General features: G+C 45.6%; 1 protein-coding gene across 2 annotated transcripts in view; it reads left to right on the plus strand.

Moving 5' to 3' along the window:
• The window catches only part of LOC132394573 (discoidin domain-containing receptor 2-like), a 133,649-nt gene that overhangs the window by 15,242 nt on the left and 93,148 nt on the right, over nucleotides 1-25,259 (plus strand). Inside the window, exon 1 of one of the 2 annotated variants that reach the window (XM_059970875.1) lies at nucleotides 21,603-21,707. The exons of the other annotated variant lie outside the window; for it this stretch is intronic. The gene's annotated coding sequence lies outside the window, so the exon portion shown is untranslated. Of the gene's footprint in view, nucleotides 1-21,602; nucleotides 21,708-25,259 lie in introns of those variants that run through there. 2 annotated transcript variants of the gene reach the window in all.

Consider the following 25,259-nt stretch of genomic DNA (forward strand, 5'->3'; position numbering starts at 1 on the left):
TGATCCTGTGTCTGTCTCAGTCACCGCCTCATGGGTGCACTTTGGGGCTGTCACCACATGACCATGCTTCCTTATGATGAGGAAAGAGGCCATTCAGTCCATCATGTCAATGCTGACTCTTCATGCCTTCCTGCTCCCCCACTGATTTTCCTCATAACCCATTCTCCCCTCAATCCCATCAAGTCACCCCAGATTTGACTCCTCACCTGCACACTAGGGGAAGTTTGCAATAGGTGATGAATTCACCAGCTCACATACCTTTGGTATGTGAGAAGGAAACGGGATTGAACGGGGTATCCACACAGTTACAGTTCAAATTTCGAAGAAAAATTTATTATCAAAGTATGTGGTATATGTTACCATATTCTACCTTGAGAGTCATTTTCTTGTAGACATTTACAGGAATAAAAGAAATACAATCGAATTTATGAAAGACTATACTATGCGTACACAAAGATGGCAAACAGCCAATGTGCAAAAGAAGACAAAGTGTGCAAATAAAAAATTTAATACTGAGAACATGAGTTGTAGAGTCCTTGAGAGTGAGTGTGTAGGTTGTTCAGAGTTGTGGTGAGTGAAGTTGTCCACACCAGTTCAGGAGTCTGATGATTGTAGGGTAATAACTGTTCCTGAACCTGGTGGTGTGGGACCTAAGGCTCCTGTACCTCCTGCCTGATGTGAGGAGTGAGAAGAGGGTTGCTGATGGTCTGTGATGATGGACGCACACACCTCACAAAGACAGCGAAGGTCGGGATCAAACCTTTAAGAAAGGCAGGAAGATGCCACTGACCGTCAGCAAGAACGATGAGTCAGCTTACAGAGAGGAGGTGCAGCGGCTAACAGACTGGTGCAGAGCCAACAACCTGTCTCTAAATGTGAACAAAACAAAAGAGATGGTTGTTGACTTCAGGAGGGCACGGAGCGACCACTCCCCGCTGAACATCGACAGCTCCTCGGTAGAGATCGTTAAGAGCACCAAATTTCTTGGTGTTCACCTGACGGAGAATCTCACCTGGTCCCTCAACACCAGCTCCATAGCAAAGAAAGCCCAGCAGCGTCTCTACTTTCTGCGAAGGCTGAGGAAAGTCCATCTCCCACCTCCCATCCTCATCACATTCTGCAGGGCAAACACGAGGAAATCTGCAGATGCTGGAAATTCAAACAACAACACACACAAAATACTGGTGGAATGCAGCAGGCCAGGCAGCATCTATAGGGAGAAGCGCTGTCAACGTTTCAGGCCGAGACCCTTCGTCAGGACAATCTACAGGGGTTGTATTGAGAGCATCCTGAGCAGCTGCATCACTGCCTGGTTCGGAAATTGCACCGTCTCAGATCGCAAGACCCTGTGACGGATAGTGAGGTCAGCTGAGAAGAGCATTGGGGTCTTTCTTCCTGCCATTACGGACATTTCCACTACACGCTGCATTTGCAAAGGAAACAGCTTCTCCTTATAGATGCTGCCTGGCTTGCAGTGTTCCACCAGCATTTTGTGTGTGTTGTTTGAATTTCCAGCATCTGCAGATTTCCTCGTGTTTGCTCTGTAGTCTAGTGTAGTTTTTACTGTGTTGTTGTTACGTAGTTCAGTCTACTTTTTGTACTGTGTCATGTATTACCACGGTCCTGAAAAAATGGTCTCATTTTTACTGTGTACTGTACCAGCAGTTATGGTTGAAATGACAATAAAAGTGACTTGACTTGACTTGAAACTCCTCCTTGGCCCCTTCCAATTCTCCTCCTCTCCCCATCCCTCACACATACAGCAACTTGGCCTCACTCCCTGTCTTTAATAATGGTCTCAAAACAACTCTTTAATTCATTTTATTGGCAAACACAGCCTGATTTAATGGGTCGGAGATTTCTTCCTCTGCCTGTGCCAATATTTGTGTGCTCACAATGTCCTCTAATTAAGATGAAGGTCAGTGTCCCGGCATGAGAGGAGTTTTCCCTCTCCCCACTTCACTGTCTAATCACTTCACCTTCCGAAACACCTCAGTTATGTCTGCCCCTTGTCTCGCAGTATCCCAGCACAAGAGATCTCTCTCTCCCCACACCACTGACCAATCACTTCACCTTCCTGCGGTTACATCTGCCCCTTGTCTCCCATGTTAGAGTGGAGAAAATGAGCCCCACTGTCAGTTTGTTACTTCCTAACTTTGACTCACAATCTAAACTCAGAGTCAAAGTAAAATTTATTACCTAAAAGCATTACCAAATACTACCCAGAGATTCATTTTCTTGCACACATTTACAGGAAAATAAAGAAATGAAGATAATTTGTGCAAAGATTCAAAGTACATTTGTTGCTGAAGTATGAATGCAATACACAATACAGAGAACGTAGAGTCCTTGAAAGTGAATCTGTAGGTTGTGGAATGAGTTCAGAGTTGAGGTAAGTGTAGTCATGCACTGCACTTGTAGGCTGGAAGGTCTGAACGTGGTGATGCGGGATCTAAGGCTTCAGTAAAAACAGAACAGAACTCCCAGCGCCTCCCTCCCCCCCCACCACTGATGTTACGTGTTCTGAATCAACTCGTTCCCTGTCCCACCTCCAATTATCTCTCTCATGCTATCTCCCCCCGCCCACCCCTCCCTCTGTCCCAAACACCGAGGGTTAAATTTACCACAGGGGGCAGTGCTAAATGAGGAATGTATTACTGACAGGCCCCAGTAAGATTAACCAGAGCAGCTGCTGAGAAGAGACAGGAACATTAACCATTGACAGAGCTACATTTTGACTTTTCTTGGAATCCCATTAATAACTAGCAAATGAATTTGCAAGTAGGAAAATAATCAGAATGTTATCGTATGCTGCGTGGGAAGTTGAATGCAAAGGTAAGTAAGACTATTCTTTATTTATATAAGGCACTGGGTTGTGTTCACATCACAATCGGTTGAGGGTTATTACCACTGATGTGTGGCGTGACAGTTATTGTTTTGCAGCTGCAGTACGTGCAAGACTTAATAATTACTGCAGGTAACAAAACTAAGTAGAAGAAGAGCAAAGCAGTGTTTATAGACCATTTAGAAATTTGATGGCAAAGTGGAAGAAGCTGTTCCTGATTCATTAAGTGTGGGTTATCAGGCTTCTGTGCCTCTTCCCTTATGGCAGTAATAAGGAGAGGGCATGTCCCAGATGCCAAGGGTCCTTAATGATGGATGCCACCTTCTTGGGGCACTGCCTCAATAGTGGTGAAGTACTGTATAAGTGTTGGTCTCCAGGCAGAATTTATCAAATGCGCTGGAAACAGTACAGAGGAGGTTCACCTGATACCTAGAGTGGGAAGTTGGCTTAACAGAAAAGGGTGGACAGGAGTTCTGCACCGTGGAAGGCACTAGCACTATGCTGGAGGTTTGAGAGTGTCAGGGGGCAGGAGTGAGTGAAGTTGCCATAACTAAGGAGAAGGTGCTTGGAAAACTGAAAGACCTGAAGGTAGATAAATCACCTGGACCAGGTGATATACACCCCCGGCTTCTGAAAAAGGTGGCTGAAAACATTGTGGAATCATTAGTTATGATCTTTGAAGAATCAGTAGATTCTAGCATGGTTCCGGAGTACTGGAAGATTGCAAATGTTACTCCACTCTTCAAGAAGAGAGAGAGGCAGAAGAATAGGCCAGTTAGTCTGACCTCAGTGATTGGGAAGATGCTGGAGTCGATTGTGAAGGATGTGGTTTTAAGGTACTTGAAGGTAAATGATAAAATATACCAGTTTGTTTACCTGAAGGAAAAACCTTGCCTGACAAATCTGTTAGAATTCTTTGAAGAAATAACAAGCAGAATAGACAAAGGACAGATGGTGTGCACTTGGAATTTCTGAAGGTCTTTGACAAGGTGCCACAAATGAGGCTGCTTAACAAATTAAGAGCCCATGGTATTACAGGAAAGATTCTAGCATGGATAGAGCAGTGGCAGATTGGCAGGAGGAAAAGAGGTGAATAAAGGGAACATTTTCTGACTGGCTTCCTAGGGGTCTGTGTTGGGACCACATCTTTTTGTGTTATTTGTCAAAAATTTGGATGATGTAATTGAGGGCTTTGTGGCCAAATCTGTGGACGATACGAAGTTAGGTGGAGGAGCAGGTAATATTGAGGAAGCAGACAGGCTGCAGAAGGACTGAACACAGATTAACAGAATGGGAAAAGAAATGGCAGATGGAATGCATTGTCAGGAAATGTGTGGCCATGCACTTTGGTAGAAGAAATAAAAGTGTGGAATATTCTCTAAATGGAGAGAGAAAATTTAAAGGTCTGAGTCACAAAGGGATTTGGGAGTCCTTGTGTAGGATTCCCTAAAGGTTAATTTGTAGGTTGAGTCAGTGATGAGGAAGGAAAATGGAATGTTAGCATTTCTTTTTGAGAGAACTAGAATACAAAAGCAAGGATATAATGTTGAGGCTTTACAAGTCACTGGTACATTGGGGTACTGTGAGCAGTTTTGGGCCCCTTATCTAAGGAACAATGTGCTAACATTGGAGAAGGTTCAAAGGAGGTTGTCAGCAAGTTTCCAGGATTGAAAGGCTTATATATGAAGAGTATTTAATGGCTCTGGGCCTGTACTCACTGGAATTCAGAAGAATGATGGGGATCTCATTGAAACCTATCAAATGTTGAAAGGCCTGGATAGAGTGGATGTGGAGAGGATGTTTCCTTTCATGGGGAGTGCAACACCAGGGGACCCAGCCTCAGAACAGAGGGACGTCTATTTAGAACAGAGATGAGGAAGAATTCTTTTGCCAGAGAATAGTGAGTCTGTGGAATATGTTGCTGCTGGTGGCTGTGGTTGCCATTAGGTATATTTAAGACAGTGGTTGATAGGTTCTTGGTTAGTTAGGACATGAATGAATATGGGAAGAAGGCAGGAGGTTGAAGAACAGAGGGAAATGGACCAGCCATGTTGAAATGGTGGAGCGAACTTGTTGGGCCAAACAGCCTTCTTATTGGACTAGGAATGTATGAGGGGCATTTGATGGCTCGGGGATTGTGCTCGTTTGAACGAGGGGGGAAAATCTCTTGAAACCTAGCAAATATTGAAAGGCCTGAATAGAGTGGATGTGGAGAGGATGGTTCCAATAGTGGGGAAGTCTAGAACCATAGGGCACAGCCTCAGAATAGAAGGATGCCCCTTTAGACTGGAGATGAGGTATTTCTTTAGCCAAAGGGTGTTGAATCTGTGGAATTCTTTGCCACAGATGGCTGGAAGACCAAGTCATTGCAAATATTTAAAGCCGACGTTGATAGGTTCTTGATTACTGAGGTCAGAATCACAATCAGGTTAAATATCACTGGCATATGCCGTTAACTTTGTTGGTTCATATAGGTTTGTTTGTGTCAGAGGTTATGGGGAGAAGGCAGGAGAATCTGGTTGAGCGGAATAATAAATCAACCATGATGGAATGGTGAAGCAGACCTGATGGGCCAAATGGCCTCATTTTGTGATCTTAAGGAATTCCGAAAAATGAGTGGTGACCTGATTAAAATATCTCAGATCTTGAGGGTCTTGACAGGGTGAGCACCAAGAGGCTGCTGCTCTTGTAGGATAGTTTAGAATTGGTTGGGGAGGGGTGTCACTGTTTGAACTCAAGGATTGCCCAGTTAAGATAGCGATATGGTGAAACTATCTCTCTTGAAGTGGCTTGAATCTTTGGAAGAATACTCAATAAATGGTGGAGGGACTTTTCATCTATGTAGAGATGAAAACAGTCAAGGTTTTGGACTGAGACACCTCAACAGGACATTTTAGATTGACTCAACACACACAAAATGCTGGTGCCAGGCCAGGCAGCATCTATAGGGAGAAGCACTGTCAATGCTTGCACTGAGAGATGACAGCGACGTGTGGCACTGAGAGCCACACTCAGGTTGGAGGAACAACACCCTATATACCAGCTGGGTAGCCTCCAACCTGATGGCAAGAACATTGACTTCTCTAACTTACGTTAATGCTCCTCCTCCGCATCTTACCCCATCCCTGATATATTTAGTTTTTTTTCCCATCCCCTTTTTTTCTTTCTCTCTCTGCCCATCACTCTGCCTGTTCTCCATCTCCCTCTGGTGCTCCCCTCCCCCTTTCTTTCTCCCTCGGCCTCCCGTCCCATTATCCTTTCCCTTCTCTAGCTCTGTATCACTTTTGCCAATCACCTTTCCAGCTCTTAGCTTCATCCCACCCCCTCCGGTCTTCTCCTATCATTTCATATTTTCCCCTCCCCCTCCTACTTTCAGATCTCTTATTATCTTTCCTTTCAGTTAGTCCTGACGAAGGGTTTTGGCCCGAAATGTCGACAGCGCTTCTCCTTATAGATGCTGCCTGGCCTGCTGCATTCCACCAGCATTTTGTGTGTTGCTTGAATTTCCAGCATCTGCAGATTTTCTCGTGTTTGCATTTTAGATTGACTGTTTATTTTCTTGAAGAAGCTACCTGACCTGCAGACTTTCTCTAGAACTTCATGTGCATTGCTAAAAATATCCAAAATCTGCAGAATCTCTTGTGTCTTGGATCTTTGGAGCTCTCTTCCTCAAAGGGAAGTTGAGTGCCAGAAAACACTTAAGAGATCAGTCCTCGGTCAGGATGGAGGTTAGAGGTCAGGGGGTTAAGAAGGGATGTGGAATTGAGGTTACAGTTAGAGGAGCCAGGTTCTTCTCTTCAGTCACTGGGGCAGGTTTGATGGGCCGAATGGCTCCTAATACATCTGTGTATAAACTCGGAAAGTTTGATCGGTTGTTGTGCATTTGTTTTTTTCAAGGTCCTGGTCGCAAATGAGGTGCTGATGCTGGGGTTTGGGAAGGACTGGGAATCCTCCCTCCAATAGGTCGAGATTAATCATGGAATGTTTGGAAAAGTTTGGAATTATTGGTAGATATTTGCAGAAGAGAGGCTTGGTCTTTCACTCCATAACCCTCCACTCCACTGCAGTCTGCTCTCTTCCTCCACCTTTTATCTCTCCAACACCCTTCCTCTCCCCTCCCCTTCACACACCTCTTTGCTCTCAAGCCTCCACAACTCCTCTCCGTCCACAGAGAGAGTGAGATTCTCAGTTGCCCTCTCCTCCCCACACCTCTCCTCTCCTCCACACCCCTCCCGTTAAACCTATCCCCTCCATTCTCTGCACACTCAGTTCCACTCAAGACTCCTCCAATCCACACCCTTTCCCAACCCCACTTAATCCCCCATACCACTCCCTCCATTCTACCCAGAGCCCTCTATTTCATACCCCTCCCCTACTACCTTCTCCCTGCCCATGCCATTCCACGCTCTCCTTCCTAAACCCACCCCACCCTCCACCCCCCATTTTCTCTACCCACCCTATTCTCCCTCCCAAACCTATGCCACTCAATTCACCCTCCCTCCCCTACTACACCCTTCCCCAACCGATTCTCCCTCCTTCCCCTACCTCAGCCTATTCTCTCTCCCTACTCCACCCATTTCTCCATCCCCACCATATTCTCACTCCCTCCTCTCCCTACCCTATGCCATCCAATTCTTTCTCCCTCCCTACTCTACCCCACCCCACCCTATTCTCCCCCTCCCCCTCCCCCACCCCATTACTATTCTCTTTCCCCTCCCTCCCTCCCTTACTGCAACCTATACTCACAACCAAACCCCGACCCGCTTTACACCTGTGGGAGTTCTGTCGAGCCTTACGTGCCCGGCAAGATCCCACTATGATATTAGGGAAACTCCAACTGCTCGTTAGGTGCCCCGTAGAACAAAAGTTCCCTGTGGGAGAGGATGGGGTGGTAGACCCCATCTACCTCTTTATCCCTCCCGGCCCACCCTACCGCCAGTTTACGATGCAGCTGCTGAAGAGTGTTCGGACACCCTTAACTTCCCACACGTCCCTTCCTTGGCTTCTCGCTTCCTACAGGCCTCTGGTCCCGGTCGGTGGTGGCGAGCTTTCCCTCGAACCCGTCCCCGTCCACGCCCATGAGAACAAGAATATCCCAAGCTGGCCCTCCGGCGAGGAAGGGGTTAATGCGGAGCCGCGCATCAATCCCACATTAGTCCCTGACGATGCTGTCGAGTAACCCCGGCGTCCCCGAGGGCCGGTCCGGGAAATCAATGCAGTCTGTTCCTCGAGGCCCTGATTGCGTTTATAATGGCTGCTGATTCATCAATATTCCCGGGCATCTCCAGATTGATTGCAATCGAATCGGACAGACAGAGCGTTGTGCTCGTAAATCTGGTCATCTCCTCTGCTCCTAACACCCGCTTCCCCGGGAAGTGTGGAAGACAACCCGATCGTCCCATCCCTCGGGGAAGGTTCCAGCACGCTGGAAGCGGTTCAAAGATTCACATGGACCAACTGCGGGAACGGCAGAGCTTCTGTTAGTCGCAATTAAAATATATCAGACCCGTAGAGCGGGTGTAGACAAGACATTTTACCCCCCCCCCCCCCAACACACACACGCACCTCGTGGGAGAGTCCCGGGAGGGGGGTGGTGAAGGATGCAACTGTTCAAAATCCCAAGGAGTCCCCACAGGGCGAGATTCTCTGACAGAGGATCACACAAAATGCTGGAGGAACTCAGCAGGTCAGGCGACATCTAAGGAGGGGAATAAGCAGTCAACATTTGGAGCAGAGACCCTTCATCGGGACTAGAAAGGAAGGAGGAAGAAGCCAGAAAATGAAATTTAAATCTTCTCTTCAAAGGGAGTTCAGTGAGATCCCCTCTCTCTGCCCCCCCCCCCCACCTCTGTGATCTCTGCTTTTCTCCAAAATTTGGATCATGTCAGGAGCCTGATGGAATTTTTTGAGGATATGACTAAACACATTGATGAAGGAAGAGCAGTACATGTAGCGTCTATGGATTTCAGCAAGGCGTTTGACAAAGTACCCCATGCAGGGCTTATTGAGAAAGTAACGAGGCACAGGATCCAAGGGGACATTCCTTTGTGGATCCAGAACTGGCTTGCCCACAGGAGGCAAAGTGTGGTTGTAGACAGGTCATATTCTGCATGGAGGTCGGTCACCAGTGGTGTGCTTCAGGGATCTGCCCTAAGACACCTCCTTTTTGTGATTTTTATAAATGACCTGGATGAAGAACTGGAGGGATGGGCTAGTAAACTTGCTGATGACACAAAGTTTGGGGGTGTTGTGGATGGTGTGGAGGGCTGTCAGAGGTTATAGCGGGACATGGATAGGATGCAAAACTGGACTGAGAAGTGGCAGATGGAGTAAAAACCCAGATAAATGTGAAGTGGTTCATTTTGGTAGGTCAAATATGATGACAGAATTATAATATTAATGGTAAGACTCCTGGCAGTGTGGAGGATCAGAGGGATCTTGGGATCCAAGTCCACTGGACACTGAAAGATGCTGGACAGGTTGACTCTGTGGTTAAGAAAGCGTACGGTGCATTGGCCTTCATCAATCATGGGATTGAGTTTAGAACAGAGAGGTAATGTTGCAGCTATATAGGACCCTGGTCAGACTCCACTTGGAGTACTATGCTCAGTTCTGGTCGCCTCACTACAGGAGGGATGGGGAAGCCATAGAAAGGGTGCAGAGGAGATTTACAAGGATGTTGTTTGGATTGGAGAGCGTGCCTTATGAGAACAGGTTAAGTGAACTTGGCCTTTTCTCCCTGGAGCGACAGAGGATGAGAGGTGACCTGATAGAGGTGTATAAGATGATGAGAGGCATTGATTGTGTGGATAGTCAGAGGCTTTTTCCCAGGGCTGAAGTGGCTAGTATGAGAGGGCACAATTTAAAGGTGTTTGGAAGAGGGTACAGAGGAGATGTCAGGGGTAAATTTTTTTAACGTAGAGAGTGGTGAGTGCATGGAATGGGCTGCCAGTGAAAGTGGTGCAGGCGGATACAATAGGGTCTTTTAAGAGACTCCTGGACAGGTACATGGAGCTTAGAATAATAGAGGGCTACGGGTAACCCTAGGACATGTTCAGCAGAGCTTTGTGGGTCGAAGGGCCTGTATTGTGCTGTACGTTTTCTATGTTTTCACCCAGACTCTCAAAGTTCCAAATTAAACCTATTATCCATGTACATGCATGTCCCCATTTACTAACCTGAAATTCATTTCCTTGCGGGCATTCACAAATACAAATAAGCACAATAGAATCAATGAAAGACTGCACACAGCAAGACTGACAAACAACCATTGTGTTCCTCACCTATCACCTCCCAGCATCTCCCCTCCTCTCCAATCCATCCCCCTTCCCCCTCACCTGGTCTCACCTATTCCCTGTCAGTTTTTTCTCATCCTCCCCACCTTCTTAGTCTGCTTCTCCCCCTTCCTTTCCAGTTCTGATGAAGATGAAAGCTGACTTTTTATTCCTCTTCATTGATGCTACCTGACCTGCTGAGTTCCTTTGGCATTTTGTATGTGTGGTTCTGGATTTCCAGCACCTGCAAAATCTCCTGTGTTCTCTCCCAGAGGACCGTGAATCCTTGGAATGCACAGTCATACAGCATGGAGTCAGGCCCTTTAGCACGAGGTCTATGCCCGACCAAGATCCCCCATCCAAGCAAGTCCCGTTGTTCAGCCCATAACCATTTCAACCCTGTCTTACCTATATACCTGTCCCAGTCTTTTAGAAGCTGTTATCATACATGCCTGAACCACTTCGTCTGCCAGCCTTTTCCTTGTGTGTGTGTGTGTGTGTGTGTAATAATGTGCCCCGGAGAGAGGCATCAGACTCTGTGCTGTCCCCCAGTGTTCGCTTGGCAGAAGACAAGCCACCTGTTTTCTGCTGCAGACTGCTGCAACATTCATTGACTCAAGGTCTTCGACTATATTTCATTTTATGACTGTATTTTACTGATATCTTATATGTGCCTTGTGCTGTGTGTGACTGATGGTAATGTGTATTGCACCATGGCCCAAGAGAAACATTCTTTTATTTGGCTGTATTCACAGGTATACATGTGCCAGTGATATTCAACCTGATTCTGAAGATTGAGTGACAATTAAACTTAAACTTGAAACTTGAACTTGATCTTTGTGTGCAAAAACTCTCCCTTGGGTTCCTTATAAGTCTTTCCTCTCTCACCTTAAATCTATACCGTCTAGTTCTTGATTCTCCAACCCTGGAAAACGGACTGAGTGCGTTGACCTTATTTATGCCTCTCAGGATTTCATACACCTCTATTAAATCACCTCTCAGTTTCCTACACTCCTGGGAGAGAGACTTCTTCTTCTTTAAAGGGCAGTGGTAACAAAGACTTCGAATATTTTAGGACAAAGGAAGATAGATTCTTGATAAGCAAGGGTTAGGGGAAGGTGAAAGGTCAGCAAGGGGCAATGGGTGAGGTAGGAATGTGGGATCCTGGCCCTATGTATGGTGGGTGAATAGCTGTTAAGTAAATCCAACCCAAACCCCAGTCAATGCCGTCTCCTAGCAACGCCCAAGTATGGCAGGAAGCCGGCCTTGTTTAGATTGCAGAGAGACTTCTGTGGATTCCTTTCATATCGATTCAGGTGGTTAAAAGGGTTCAGACTGAAGAGCTGCCTCAGACACTACGGCGTTTTCAAGAGGGGTTATGTTTCAGAGGGAAGTGGATTCAAGGGGCGGGGGGATGTTTAAAAGCATATGATCCAGTTTATTAGGGAAAGTATTCCCAGTGGCACTGGACATGGAGAGAGATTTCCACAGTGCTGGGGTCTGGTTTAGATGCTTAGAAGGGGACAGGAGAAGCGGCTTGGAGTGGCTGCGGGAATTTGGGAGAGAACTGGGGTCAGGGTGGTGCAGGAGAGAAGCGTGTTGAATGCTGGTACACCGTGAATGGGAAGATGGAGAGAGGGACGAGAGTGAACCAAGTAGGAAGGGGAAGGATCAAACGGGGGATAGGGGAAGCATTCAGCAACCACCCCCCCCATACTTCACTATTCAATGTTGCCTCTCCCTTCCCCGAGCGCTAGTCTACTCACTAACCCCAAGTCTCTGATCCTTTTTAACGAAACATCTACTGCACTCTGTGTCTGAACGTACACAGTGACCAACCCTCTTGGTGAAGATACTCTGGGCTGTGACAGTGGGCGGCTAGACACCCCAGCCAGGAGAGACACCAACCCTGCACCCACTCTGCCAAGACTCACATCCCTTTGTCCTTAATCTGCTTACAGTGGTTGAACAGTGAGTGTTGGACCAACAGGTCAGGTGGCATCTGTATGTGAGAGAAGTTGGGAACTGCACACACTGCAGTCCTGGGGCAGCTCAACAATGTTATTTGCGATACCCCATCATTGCTTTGGTATCGGTTATTATTCTCACATTACCAAGAAACAGTGAAAAACTTCTGATTACTTGCCATCCAGACACATCATGCCATGCTTAGGTACATCAGGGTAGTAAAAATAACGTGGATGTTGGTGACACAGATTTTGGATGAGAAAAGTACCTCGCTTAATCACAGGGCTCTGCACCAAGTGGAGCGGACAACCTAGAGCATCTGTCATTGTGAACTTCCCATGATTCAGGACATTTACAAAGACAGATGTGTAGGATCAGTGGGGACCTGAGGTACCCCAACCACAATCTATTCCAGCTGCTACCATCTGGGAAATGGTACCGCAGCATAAAAGCCAGGACCAACAGGCTCTGGGAGAGCTTCTTCCACCAGACCATCAGACTGATGAACTCACACTGATTTGAGTACATTCTATGTTACATTGACTGTGCTATTTATTATAAATGACTATAATTGCACATTAATCATTTAGACAGTGACGTAACATAAAGATTTTTACTCCTCATGAATGTGAAGGATGTTAAAAGTAAAGTCGATTCAATTTTAGTAAGGCTCAGAATCAAGTTTATAATCACTGACATAAGTCATAAAATCTGTTGCTTTGCAGCAGCAGTACAACACAATACCTAAAAATGTACTATAAGTTACATTGAGAAACATACATATTTGTAGCAGAGCACGTGGCCTGGTAGCCTGGAGACAGGGTGAGAGCCCATGATTGACTCCATTGCTTCTCTCTGATTGAGGCTTTGAGCAAGGTTGAAGTCAATGAGGACGAGAGCGAAGGACAGGCGGGTGTTCGGCACAATCTGCCTGTGTTTGACTAGTCTTCCTCTACCTCTCGCAGGCTGCTGTCAGAGGAAAGTGCAGGAGTCTTGGGATCTATGTTGCCATGATCGATCAGCATTGCTGTGTTTTGGGGGACTTGTTGCATAGGTTTCTGTGTTTTAGTTACTCGTTTTTTGCTGTTTTTGTGCGGTTTGATTGGGGTGATCACTGTGGACTGGGGTGCTTCGGTGAACAATGGCCCTAACTCTGCTTGGGCTAGCAGCAATGCTCTGTGCTGAACTAAACGGAATACTACTGGACTCTTGGTTTGATGTTTCATATGCTATGTGTTGCCATTTGTACAATCTGGTCTTTTCCCCGTGCATCGGGTGGTTGAGATTTTCTTGAATGGGTTCCATGATATTTATTTGTTTTGTGGCTGCCTGCAGGAGGATGAATGTCAGAGCTGTATTCTGTACTCATACTTAGATAATAAATGTACTTTGAATCTTTCAATTTCTGAATACTAAAAATAAATAAATAGTGCAAAAAGAACTAAATAGTGAAGTAGTGTCCATGGGTCCATGGGCCATTCGGAAGTCTAATGAAGGAGGCAGAGAATTTGTTACTAAACCATTGAGTGTGGGTCTTCAGCTCCCGTACCTCCTCCCTGATGTAGTAGTGAGAAGACATCATTTCCTGGATGGTGAGGGAGCTTAATGATGGATGCTGCCTTCTTGAGGCAACCCCTCGTGAAGATATCCTTCATGATAGGGAGGCTAGTGCCCATGATGGCGATGGCCGAGTTGACAACCCTCTGCATCTCTTTTTAATCCTGTGCATTGGAGCCTCCATACTAGACACTGATGCAGCCAGTCGAAATGCAAACCATAGTACGTCTCTAGAGATTTACCAGAATCTTTGACATACCAAATCTCCTCAAATTTCTAATAAAATATAGCTATGCCTTCTTCATAACAGCATCAATATGGCGGGCCCAGAATAGATATTCTGAGATGTTGTTGCCAAGGAACTTTAAGCTCTCACCTTCCACTGCTGACCCCCCGATGAGGACTGATGTGTCTTCACAACCACTTCTTTCTGAAGTCAACAATCAATTCTTTGGGCTTGTGACATACCGTGCAAGGTTGTTGTTGCAACACTACTCTACCTGCTAATCTATCTCACTCTTATACACCTCATCACCATTGCAGATTCTGCCCACAGGGTCCTTCATGGTGGGCTTATTCAGAAGGTTCATGGGATTCACAGCTACTTGATTATCTGTATTCAGAATTGGCTTGCCAATAGAGTAGTCATCATTGGATCACTAGTAGTCCGTGACAAGTGCTTTTCTGCTGGGATCCATACTGGGACCGAGTATTTGTGTTATATACATGTATATGTGACTTGGATGAACTAGGTGAGTGTGTTAGTAAATTTGCAGATGATGCAAAGATTGGTGGTATTGTGGATGGCGCAGAAAATTGCCAAAGGGTACAGTGGGATATAAATCAATTGCAGACCAGAGCAGAGAAATGGCATACGGACTTTAATCTGCCCTTAATCTGCACTTTGAATGATCAAATGTAAAGGGAAAGTTCAAAGGATATGTTCAGAGCAAGCTTTTTTTTATATACAGAGGGATGGTTGCACTGCCAGGAATGGTGGTGGAGGCAGATATGAAGGAGGCTTTTGAAAGGGCTGTAGGTTGGACAGCACAATGCTGTGGGCTGAAAGGCTGGTTCTTCTGCAATATTGTTCTATGTTCTATCTGGCTAAAGAATACAGACTTTCTTGACAATAGACCTCACCAGTTTCCCACCACCACCACACTCCTCTAGTTGTCAGAACTGGTACTCACACTTAATAACTTCTCTTTTGGCTCTTCCCACTTTCTTCAGACTAAGGGTGTAGCTATGGGCACTACATGGGCCTCAGCTATGCCTGCCTCTTCATTGGTTATGTGGAACAGCCTACGCTCCAAATCTATACTGATACTGCTCTCCAACTTTTCCTTCGCTACATTGACAACTACATTGGTGCTGCTTCCTGTACCCATGCTGAGCTCATCAATTTCATCGACTTTACCTCTAACTTCCACCCAGCCCTCAAATTCACTTGGTCCATCTCGGACACTTCTCTCCCCTTTCTCGATCTCTCAGTCTTCATCTCTGGAGACAGAATGTCCACTGGCATCTTCTATAAACCCACTGACTCTCATAACTACCTCAACTATATCTCTTCTCATCCTGCCACATGCAAGAATGCTATTCCCTATTCCCAGTTACTCCGTCTCTACCACATCTGCTCCCAGGATGAGGCTTTCCGTTCCAGTACATCTCAAATGTCCTCTTTCTTTAAGGATCGTGGCTTCCCTTTGACTGTCATCAATGATGCCCTCACCCGCATCTCCTCCATTTCCCGCACTTTGGCCCTCACTCCATTCTCCCGTCACATCAGGGACCGTGTTCCCCTTGTCCTCACCTACCACCCCACCAGCCTCCGGATCCAGCACATCATCCTCCGCAACTTCTGCCACCTTCAGCAGGACCCCACCACTAAGCACATCTTTCCCTCTCTACCCTTTTCTGCTTTCTGCAGGGACCATTTCTGCGACTCCCTGGTCCAGATGTCCCTCCCCACAGATCTCCCACCTGGCACTTATCCTGCAAGCATAAGTGCTATACCTGTCCCTACACCTCCTCTCTTACCACTATTCATGGCTCCAAACAGTCATTCCAGGTGAGGCAACACTTCACTTGTGAGTCTGTTGGGGTAATCTATTGCATTTGGTGCTCCCAGTGCGGCCTCCACTACATCGGTGAGACCCGATGCAGATTGGGGGACCACTTCATCGAGCACCTCCGCTCCATCCGCCACAATAGACAGGATCTCCTGCTTGCCACCCACTTCAACTTTGCTTCACATTTCCATTCGGATATGTCCATACATGGCCTCCTCTACTGCCATGATGATGCCAAACTCAGGTTGGAGGAGCAACACCTCATATACTCTCTGGGTAGTCTCCAGCCCCTTCGCATGAACATTGAATTCTCCAACTTCCAATAATTCCCTCCCTCTCCCTTCCCCCATCCCAGTCTCACTCTGCCTCATCCTCCAGCTGGCTATCACCTCTCTCATGGTTCCGCCTTCTTCTACTACCCATAGTGCTTTCCCCTTACATTCCTTCTTTACCTTTCCTGCCTATCCCCTCCCTGCTTCCCCTCCCCCATCGCTTGATCTGTCCTCTTACTGGTTTTTCACCTGGCACCTACTAACCTTCTCCTTCCCACCCTCCCCCACCTTCTTTATGGGGCCCCTGCCCCCTCCCTCATCAGTCCTGACAAAGGGTCTCGGCCCGAAACATTGACTGCTCCTTTCCACGGATGCTGCCCGACCTGCTGAGTTCATCCAGCGTGTTGTACCTGTTAGAAAGTGCAGTGCAGGTAGACAAATAAAGTGCACGAGCCATGATGAGGTAGATTAGGAGATCAAGAGTTCATCTATTAGCATATGATTTTGAATTACTTCCCCTGCCTTTCCAGTCCAGGAGAAGGGTCTCCACCCAAAACATTGCCTGATTATTCTTTTCTATTAATGCTGTTTGACCTGCTGATTTCTTCCAACATTTTGTGTTCAGAGCATAAGAGACGGATAACAGTGGGATAGAAGATGTCTTTGAGCCTGGTGGTGCTTTAAACCTTTTGTAACTTCTGCCCAGTGGGATGGGATAGAAGAGAGAATGTTCAGGGTGTGTGTGGTCCTTGATTATGTTGGCTGTTTTGTCAAGGCAGCGGGAAGTGTAGGCAGAGCCCTTGGAAGGGAGGATGCTTTCTGTGATGGACTGGGCTGTGTCCATGGCACTCTTGCTAAGTATTGCAATGGGTTTTTTGGAAATTTTGCTCACAGATGAGGCCCTTGAGATTCAGATACAGATTATTTATCACATGTACATACAAAACACAGTGAAATATATCACTGTATGATGCCAACTAAGCTAAGGATGTGCTGGGTGTAGCCTTCCAATGTCACCACACATTATGATACCAACACAGCATACTCACAATACTTGGCAGAACAACAGAGAACACAACAAAACAACAAACAGAATGCAGGGAGTTAGGAAGGAAGCTGAGAAGTAGGATCTCAAGATTTAGGAATCTTGGAATTGCTGTCTGTGCCATGCAATAGTGAGGATAGGAATAAAATGAGGAAGCAGATAAATGCATGGCTGAAGAATTGGAGCAGGGGGCAGGGATTCAGATTTCTGGATCATTGGGACCTCTTCTGTGGCAGGTGTGACCTGTACAAAAGGAACAGGTTGCACGTGAATCTGAGGAGGACCAATATTCTTTCAGGCAGGTTTACTACAGCTGCTGGGAGTGGTCTAAACTAATATGGGGGGATGCGAACCAGTAGGACAGAGCTGAGGATGAGCCAGCAGGTTTACCGGTAGACTATAGATGTAACATGAATGAAAGGAAGGACAGGCCAATAATTGGGTACAAATGCAGACAGAGCAAAGAATTAAATTGAACCACAGAGGCAAAATTCAAATGAGTAAAGAATGCGAGTAAAGAATAAGGTGGACGAACTCATGACACAATAATGGGGGCACACTTAGTTGTGGATGAAAGAAGGACATGGTTGGGAGCTTAACATCAAAGGATATAATTTGTATCAAAAGGACAGGCAGGAAGGCATAGGCGGTGGTGTGGCTCTGATGGTAAGAGATGGAATTACAACTTTAGAAAGAGGAGACTGGGTCAAAGAATGGTGAATCTTTGTGGGTAGAGTGAAGAAACTGCAAGTGTAAAAAAGACTATTATGGGAATCATATATAGGCCTCCAAATAGTAGGCAAGATGTGGGGTTGAGATTGCAAAGGGAGATGGAAAAGGCATGTAATAAGGATAATACCACAGTTGTATGGGGAACTGCAATATGCAAGGGGATTGGGAAAATCAAGTCGATGTTGGATCGCAAGAGAGGGAACTTGTTGAATGCTTATGAGATGCTTGAGTAGCTTGTGCTTGAGCCAACTCAGGGAAAAGGCTATCTTAGATTGTGTATAGCGTAATAACCCAGATCTTAATAGGGAGCTTAACATAAAGGAACCCTTGGGAGACAGTGATTATAACATGATTGAATTCATACTGTAACTTGAGAGGGCAGATGCTTAAGTCACATGTATGAGTATCGCAATGGAACAAAGGAAATTACAGAGATATGAGAGGGGAGCTTTCCCATGTGGATTGCAGGAGAATATTGACGGGATGACAGCAGAGCAGAAATGGCTGAAGTTTCAGGGAATAGCTCACGAGGCACAGGATAAATATATCCCACAGAATAAGATGTTCTCAAATGGCAGGGGCATGCAACCGTGGCTGACAAGGGAAGCTAAGGACTGCATAAAAACCATGGAAAAGGCATATAAGATAGCAAAAGTGAATGGGAAGTTGGATGATTGGGAAGCTTTTAAAATCAAACAAAAGGCAACTAAAAAAGCTCTAAGAAGGGAAAAGATGGAATATGAGGCAAACTGGCAAATAATATAAAGCAGGATACCAAAAGTTCTTTTTCAGTTATATAAAGAGTAAAAGAGAGGTGAGAGTTGATACGAGGAAATCTGCAGATGCTGGAAATTCAAACAACAACACACACAAAATGCTGGTGGAAGGGTCTCGGCCCAAAACGTCGACAGTGCTTCTCCCTATAGATGCTGCCTGGCCGGCTGTGTTCCACCAGCATTTTGTGTGTGTTGTGGTGAGAGTTGATGTTGGACCATTGGAAAATGATGCTAGTGAGGTATTAATGGGAGACAAAAAATGGCAGATTAACTTAATAGGTACTTTGCATCTGTCATCACTGTAGAAGACATTAGCAGTGTGACAGAGGTCCATGAGTGTCAGTGAGTAGGAGTGAGTGCCATTGCAATTACAAAGAAAAAGGTACAAGGCAAACTAAAAGGTCTTAAGGTGAATAAGTCACCTGGACCAGATGGACTACTGTACATCCTAGTGTCCTGAGTCAGGTTGCTGAAAAGATAAAGGATGCATTGGTCATGATCTTTCAAGAATCACTTGATTCTGGCATGGTTCTGGAGGACTGGAAGATGGCAAATGTCACTCCATTCTTTAAGAAGGGAGAAAGGCAAAAGAAAGAAAATTATAGGCCAGTTCGCCTAACCTCAGTGGTTGGGAAAGTGTTGGAGTCTATTATTGAGGATAATTCAGCATGGTTTCTGTGAAGGGAAATCTTGCCTGTCAACTCTGTTCGAGTTCTTTGAGGAAGCAACAAACAGGATGGACAAAGGAGAGACAGTGGATGTCATTTACCTGGATTTTCGGAAGGTGTTTGATAAGGTGCCACTCATAAGGCTGTTTAACAAGATAAAATCCTGTGGCGTTACATGAAAGATACTGGCATGGATAGAGGAATAATTGACAGGCAGGAGGCAGTGAGTGGGAATAAAAGGACCCTTTTCTGGTTGGCTGCCAGTGACTAGTGGTGATCCTCAGGGGTAAGTATTGGGACCACTACTTTTCACATTGTTTGTCAGTGATTTAGATAATGGAATTGATGGCTTTGTGGCAAAGTTTGTGGATGATATGAAGATAGGTGAAGGGGAAGGGGGTAGTGCTGAGGAAGCAATGCGATTGCAGCAGGTCTTAGACAAATTGGAAGAATGGGCAAAAAAGTGCCAGATGGAATACAGTGCTGGGAGATGTATTGTGATAAAAGGAACAATAGTGCAGACTATTTTGTAAATGGGGAGAAGGCTCAAACATCAGAGGTTCAAAGCGACTTAGGAGTCCTCACACAAGACTTTAGAAGGTTAATTTATAGGTTGAGTCTGTGGTAAAGAAGGCAAATGCAATGTTGGCATCTATTTCAAGAGGGATAAAATATAAAAGCAAGGAATTAATGCTGAGCCTTTATAAGACACTAGTCAGGCTGCACTTGGAGTATTGTCAACAGTTTTGGGCCCCAAATCTCAGAAAGGATGTGTTGTTATTGGAGAGTGTCCAGATGCTGTTCATGAGGATGATTCTGGAAATGAAGGGTTTAACATATGAAGAGAGTTTGGCAGGTTTGGGCCTGTACTCACTGGAATTTAGATGAATTTGAGGGGATCTCATTGAAACCTACCACATTTTGAAAGGAATAGATAAAGAGGATGTGGACGGGATGTTTCCTCTTGTGGAAACATCTAGTGTTTCTCTTGAGGGCACAGCCTCAAAATTCAGTGGTGACATTTTAGAACAGAGGTAAGGAGGATTCTTGTTAGACATAGAGTAGTGAATCTGTGGAATGCTCTGTGGCAGACGGCGATGGAGGGCCAAGACTGTGGGTATGTTTAAAGTGGAAGTTGATAGTTTCCTGTTCAATCAGGGCATCAAAGGATATGGCGAGAAGGCAGGTGTATGGGGTTAAGTGGGATCCACAATCAGCCATGATGGAATGGTGGAGCAGACCATATGGGCCAAATAGCCTAATTCTGCTCCTATGACTTGTGGTCTAACACCAGCAAAAGCACGCCCCTTTCCTCTCTTCCTCCCACACACACACACAATGGCAGCCCTCCAACTCCAGGACAGGCCTCTGGGCCTCCAGACTTTGGCCATCGAGCTATGACTTTCAGACCTTTGAACTTCAGTCCATTGCATTTATTCTGTCTCTCAGCCAACAGCCCCATGCCATATGCTCTCCCTCACTTGCCCCTCCATCATTCTTTTGCTCCCACCTGTGGACAACCTTTCCACAACCTATGGACTCACTTTCAAGGGACTCTACCACTCCTGTTCTCAGTATTGTTTGCTTGTTTATTCACTTATCTTCTTCTGCACATTGATTGCTTGTCAGTCTTTGTGTGTAGGTTTTCATTCGTTCCACTGTATTTCTTTATTCCACTGTGAATGCCTGCAAGAAAATGAACCTCAAGGTAGCATTGGGTGATATTGATGGATAGCAGAGCGGTGAGGGCGGCACTATTACAGCTCGAGGTGCTCCGGAGTCCGGAGTTCAATTCTGGCGCCATTCTGTTAGGAGTCTGTACGTCATGTATATTGTCCTGTGATGAGGTCAGGGTTAATCAGGTTTGCTGGGGCCGTGTGGCTCGAGGGACTGGAAAGGCCTACTCAGTGCTGTATCGCTAAATAAATAAATAAATTACTTTGAACTTTGAACCTTCACTCAGTTGAGTGATTAACAGCAGCTCTTTGATCTAACAGTGCTTCGCTTGGGAGCACCCGGGGAAACCAACACAGCTACTAGGACAACACCCAGACTCCACACATACACAGCAGAAGTCGGGACCAAACCAGGGTGTCCAGAGCCGCTCACTGTGCCAGCTCCTGGCTTGTGTGAATAAATCCAAGCCCTCCTTCTTTTTGGAAGAAGGCTGGAGCTGTTCCTTCTGGATCTACGGAACAGAGTGAAAGCTCCTTACAATCTGGAGAGCCAGAGAGGGTGAGATTAGGTAGCAGTGCCGCAGGAGATGGGTGTATGTGCCAGGGCAGATCCCATCGCCTCAAGATATCGCATATCCTTCCACTAATGTGTTCCTTTTTGAAAGGGAGTTTCCCCTCTAATGTCTCATCTCCTTGCATTGTGTGTTACTATAGGACCAAAGCAGAGACTTTGAAATAGGATGGTCTCTGATGGGTTTCTATCATCCACATCATGTGGTCAGCTGTGGTGCATTCGTATTGCTCTTGCTTCCAAATCAGGTGAGTGGTTCAATCCCAGCCCAGGGACACAAGTACAGGAAAAGTAAGTTTCTAGTACCACACTGTCATTTCAATTTTACTGTGGCCCAGTAATTAGTCTTAGATCCTGTGGAATTAATGAAGAAAATTAGTTCACCTAGCACCATAGACTCAAACAGCAGAGAAACAAGATCCTTATCCACTCTGCCAACCAAGATTCCAGTCAAAGACAGTCCCATTTGCCTGCATAAGGCCTTATCCCTCTAAACCTTTCCTATCTATGTGATTGTCTTTTAAATGTTGTTCATGTTCCTGCTTCACCAACTTCCTCTGGCACCTTGTTCCATGTATTGACCTCTCTCTAGGTCCCCCTTCAGCCAGATGTACCAGGGTAAATCCCAATCTCTATAATTAACCATCTCCTCAAGCTGTCACAGATTCTTTTGCTTTAAGTCTGCATCCTCTAGTTCTTGATTCCCAACCCCTGGGAAAAAGACCATGGGCATTCACCCTATTTATGGCGTTTGACAAGGTGCCACACATGCGGCTGCTTAACAAGTTAAGAGCCCATGTGGTGTTATTGATAAGATATCAGTGTGCATAGAAGATTAACTGACTGGCAGGAAGCAAAGAGTGGGAATAAAGGGATCTTTTCTGGTTGGCTGCCAGAAATTAGTGGTGTTCTGCAGGAGTCTGTATTGGGACCACTTCGTTTCATGTTATATGTCAATGATCTGGGGGGAAGGAATTAATGGCTTTGTGGTTAAATTTGTGGACAATACAAAGATAGGTGGAGGGGCAGGTAGTGTTGAGGAAACAGAGAGTCTGCTGAAGGACTTAGATAAGGAGAATGGATAAATAAGTGGCAGGTGGAATATAGTGTAGGGAAATGTATGGTCATGCACCTTGATTGAAGGAAAAAAGGCATAAATTATTTTATAACTGGGGAGAAAATTATAAAGTCAGCAGTGAAAGGGGACTTAGCAGTCCTCATGCAGGATTCCCTAAAGATTAACTTGTAGTTTGAGTAGCCGGTAAGGATGACAAATGCAATATTAGCATTCATTTCGAGAGGACTACAATATAAAATCGAGGATGTAATGCTGAGATTTTATTAGGCATTGGTCAGACCAATTTTGGGCGGTCCTGGGTCCTTATCTAAGAAAGGGTGTGTTGGCATTTGAAAAGTACTGAGGAGGTTCATGAGAATGATCCCAAGACAGGGTTAATGTATGAGGGGTGTTTGATGGCTCTGGGCCTGTACCTGCTGGAGCTTAGAAGGAGGGGGGGGGGGGTGGTGGTCTCACTGAAACCTGTCAAATATTGAAAGGCCTGGATAGGGTGGATGTGGAGAGGATGTTTCCGATAGTGGGCGAGTCTTAAACCAGGGGCACAGCCTCGGATTTAAAGGACATCCATTTAGAACAGATGAGAAGGAATTTCTTTAGCCAGAAGGCAGTGAATCTGTGGAATTCATTGCCACATACAGCTCCGGATGCCAAGTCATTGGGTGTATTTAAAGCAGAGATTGACAGCTTCTTGATTCGTCAGGGTGTCACAGATTACGGGGAGAAAGCAGGAGAATGGGGTTGAAAGGGATAATAAATCAGCCATGATGGACAGGTAGAGAAGACTCAATGGGCTGAATGGTCTAATTCTGCTCCTATATCTTATGGTATTATACATCCCTGTGATTTTATATACCTCTATAATATCGGTCTACCCTTCTCACTGCCTCAGAAAAGCAACCAACAGAATCACAAACCCCTCTCACCCAAGATATTCTCTCTCCTGCTTCTCCTCACCGGACAGAAGATACGAAAGTATGTACCAGCAGGCTAAAGTACAGCTTCTACCTCACTGTTGGAAGACTATTGAACATTTCCTTAGAACAATTAGATGGATTCTTGATCTTACAATCTGTCTTACACCTTATTGTCAGCACTTTCTCAACATCCTGTTATTGCACTTTATGCTGCTTTCAGGAAGAACATACAGGAGCCTCTGGACTCACACCATCAGGTTCAGGCACGGTTATTACCCCTCAAACATCAAGCTCTTGAACTAAAGGTGATAACTTGACTCAACTTCACTTGCCCCATCATTGATCTGTTTTCACAACCTGTGGATTCACTTTCAAGGATTTTTATCTCATTTTCTCGACATTTATTGCTTATTTATTTATTATTGTTGTTACTTTCTATTCATATTCAAGCACTGGTTGAACGCCAATGCTGGTGTGGTCATTCATTGATTCTCTTATGGTTATTATTCTATGGTGGATTTATTGACTATGCCCGCAAGAAAATTAATCTCGGGGTTGTGTATGGTGACATAAATGTACTTTGATAATAAATTTACTTTGAACTTTGAATAGCGTCCTGATCTGCTGAAGCTCTCACCTTAAACCTATACCCCCTGGATTCCCCAACACTATGTGCATTGATGCTATGCCCTCGTGATTCTACATTTCTCCATAAGATTACCAAACATTTTCTTACACTTCAATGAATAAAGTCCCAACCACTTTCCCTAATTCAGTCCCCAGAGTCCTGACAACATCTTTATAAATCTCCTCTGCACTCTTTCCAGCTTAATGGCATCTTTTGCCCACATAATTTTTTTAGATGTTACGAAGTACTGTAATAAATGCTTCAGTGCAAGCTTCAAGTGTGCAAGCTGGGCACCTGGTGAGTTTCAGAGGAAGAAGGGAATGGAGGACCCGATGAATTTCAGGGAAGTGTGGGAACTGAGGCTCTGGTGAGCTTCACATGAGTGTGGGATCTTTGGACCCAGTGAGTTTTGGAGAAGAAGAGTGGGAACTTTGGACCCAGTGATTTTTTTTGGGGGGGGTGGTAAGAACCTTGAACCCCGTGATTTTTCAACGGAGGGTGGAAACTAATGCTTTCTGAGTTCTTGGGCAATAGAGGAACTGCGGTCCTGCTGGATTTTTGAGACATGCAGGAAACATCAGCTGGTGAACCTGATGCCAAACCACTGGGGTTTTGCAGACTGACAGATGGGAAACTACCAAAGTTTTACTGTCAAACAGGTACACTTAACACAAAGTGGAAGTGTTACTCAACACAAAGAGTGTGTGGCTGGTGATGAGGCGCGTTGAGGCCTCGGCCTGGCAGCAAGAATGGTGGGTGTGGACTTTCACAGAAAGAAAGCTCATAAGGAAGTACTGCCACACACAAAACTGCTCGTGTGTGTCTGCCACACCTTCCACTTAGATTGGGCCTCCCAGCTCCTTGTATTTGTCTACTTTCAAACAAGCTCCCTGGGTGGAGGAGTCTATACTGGGCAGCACGGTAACATAGCAGAAATGCGTAACACAAATACAGTGCCTGCAATCAGCAAACTGGGGTTCAATTCCCACCACTGCCTGTAAGGAGTTTGCATGTTTTCCCCATAACCACGTGGGTTTCCTGCAGGTGCTCTGGTTTCTGCCAACATTCAAAAGATGTATGTTTAAGGGCAGTGAGTTGTGAGCACTGGAAGCAGAGTGACACAGTTGCGGGCAGCCCCCCCAGCTCATCTTCAGACTGTGTTGGTCACAGAGGCAAATGT

Source organism: Hypanus sabinus, chromosome 5 (genome assembly GCF_030144855.1).
Source record: "Hypanus sabinus isolate sHypSab1 chromosome 5, sHypSab1.hap1, whole genome shotgun sequence".
Classification (NCBI taxonomy): Eukaryota; Metazoa; Chordata; class Chondrichthyes; order Myliobatiformes; family Dasyatidae; genus Hypanus; species Hypanus sabinus.